General features: G+C 47.6%; 1 pseudogene across 1 annotated transcript; it reads right to left on the reverse strand.

Moving 5' to 3' along the window:
- Positions 1-351: 351 nt before the first annotated feature.
- LOC112612554 lies at positions 352-1,901 on the reverse strand (annotated as a pseudogene). Its single transcript, XR_003116875.1, has 2 exons — positions 1,875-1,901; positions 352-1,807 (listed from the first exon to the last, which is right to left on the reverse strand). The product of XR_003116875.1 is annotated as an HAUS augmin-like complex subunit 4 pseudogene (transcript).
- Positions 1,902-2,405: the final 504 nt, after the last annotated feature.

Raw genomic sequence — 2,405 nt, forward strand, 5'->3', positions numbered from 1 at the left:
GAATAATTCCTCATGAGGATGGAGACAGAGCCTGCCACAGCCCGTTCATCATCAGGTGCGGGGCTTAGGTGAGGTGTGATTATCTAGCATAATTACACGTGCCATGCAACATTCATGAAACCCAGCAGACATCTTTGTCTACGCAGGACAAGGAGGGACTTCACTCTGAAGCACAGCAAACTTCCAAATTACTATTTAGCCTTTTGTACTTCAAGCTTGAGCCACTTTTCATAGGTGCTAAGTTAGGTATTCAGAGAGCCTGCTTAGGACTGGTTAGGTACCAGTTGGAATTAAAAGTTTCTCTCCCAAACAGCAGATGAACCAGATATTGTTTTTTTTTTTTTAAGATACAATATCATAACTTTATTCAGGAGATAATCAAATACAATACAGGACTGATACTGACACACAGCTATGCAGAAAAATTATATAAATCTGCTTGCTAGATTTTCCAGAAGAGGCCCAGTCATTATAAAAAATAAAGGGAAACCAGGAGGGTGCCTAAATGACTACAGTGTTTCAAGTAAGCATAAGCGTTTCCACACTCCCTTGTAGTGAAGGCAGCCCCAGGTGAAGGTGGTCCTACTAGCAGGAAGATGAGGAGGCAGCAGCTGTGCAGAAGCCATGTTTCCTGGCCCTGCCAGAGCTCAACTATAGGCCTTGTTGAACTCCTGGAGAGCCCACCGCTTGTTCTCCGTTGCCTGCCTGGGTGCGGTGTACTCTTTCACCAGCCTGTCAAACTCCTCCCCAAGCACCTCATAGGAGTTCAGGACCTGTCTTGACTTCTCCATGTCCCGCTCCTGTAGGTGAATGGCTCCCTCCAAACGGTCCCGAATCAGACGATGAACTTCCACTTTCTCAACAGTGTAAGTGTCAGACAAAATCTTTAGCTCCTCCATCCTCAGCTTAAGGATCATAGCACTGCACTTAACTTCCAGGTACTGGGCATTGATGCGGTCTGGCTCGGATTGAGTCTTTAGCCGGTGTTCCTGAAGAGGCCTCTGCAGCAAAGTGGGGCAGCGGAGAAGCACCTGGGAGTAAGTAGCACTCTTCTTCTCCAGCAGCAACATCTGCTCCTTCTGCTGGCTCTTGGCATCCTGGCATAGGTGCTGCTCACCCACCAGGACCTTTGCGAGTTTCCACACCTTTGCTGCCTTCACGGTTTCACTGTCAGCATCTGAACTGGGATGCTAGTAGCAGGGCAGAGTGAAACATTTCTTTTTGAGCTGCTCCTCTACTTCTTGCTGTAACCGAACCCTCATCCACACAAAATCCTCTGAGAGTGGCATGAGTTCCAGAAAGTCCGCTTTCTCCATCCCCAGCAGTGGAGGTATCTCCCTCTCCTGGCTAGGAACTAAGAGTCGCATCAGTTCAGTTACAAGTAGCCGCTGTTCAAGGGTCTCATGAAACGTTTTGTCCTCAGAAGTTACATTTGTGTCTTGTATCTTCACATAGTAGTCCGCAAGCAACTCTTGAATGACTCTATGTAAAATCTCAGACCTCAACCATGTTGTCTTATGCAGTTGAACTTCCTTCCATGCCTGAGCCTGCTCCTTTGCCGGGGTGAGGCTTAAGCCACTCTCATCCACATGCTGGGAGACATTCAGGAGAAGCTTGCTGAAGTATGCGTTCTGTAACAAGTCTTCTTTACTCAGGTTACAAGGAGGAAGTTGTTTGCTGCACACCTGTTGAAGTATTTCCATCCCTCCTCCAGGTGAGCAGAAATCCCCGGATGCCATTTGATTTTCTTGGGATTCTAATCTGCACACCCTGGGGCAGCTGAAGCTCTCAAGGCGGTGCCGAGAACCTCGGCTGGGGTGGGCTGGTCAGCAGCGTCTACACCCCAGAATCCACCCGCGCTGGGGCTCCGGAACCTCTTGCTCCGGCCCAGCGCAGGGGCTGGGGGAAGCGAGGCCCAGAAAGACGAAGCTCCAGATATTGTTAATAAAACATTACAAGCTAGAAATCAGTTAGCACTCACACTTAGCTTGCATTTTGTTTTTCTTCCTTTTCAAGGTTCTTTGGAGGAGGCATCAAGAAAATACATTTGGACAAATCCTTCGTCTCAAATATTTTCCCCTCATGAAACCAAAGGCATTGCTCCCAAGTCATTTCCATTAATTAGACTTGCATCTTGTATGACTGAAGGAGAATCCAGTCCACAAACTCTGGGTTAATTTTCTCTTCTGACATCTGTGTGTAGTGTTTCTCTGAGGAGCTGAATTATCTGCTTTCCAGTGCTTTCCTCCCGGTGTTTTTTGGCCAGGAGCAAGGAGACAGGCAGCTTGCATTCTGGGACCAGCAAGCAATTCTGAGAACTGGAGCTGCTTAGGTTCTTTCACTTCTGCTTCAAAGGAATATGTTGAGTTTGCAGAGAATGAAAGTGAGAAGGACTCCAAGTTCCA

This window comes from Theropithecus gelada, chromosome 19 (genome assembly GCF_003255815.1).
Source record: "Theropithecus gelada isolate Dixy chromosome 19, Tgel_1.0, whole genome shotgun sequence".
Classification (NCBI taxonomy): domain Eukaryota; kingdom Metazoa; phylum Chordata; class Mammalia; order Primates; family Cercopithecidae; genus Theropithecus; species Theropithecus gelada.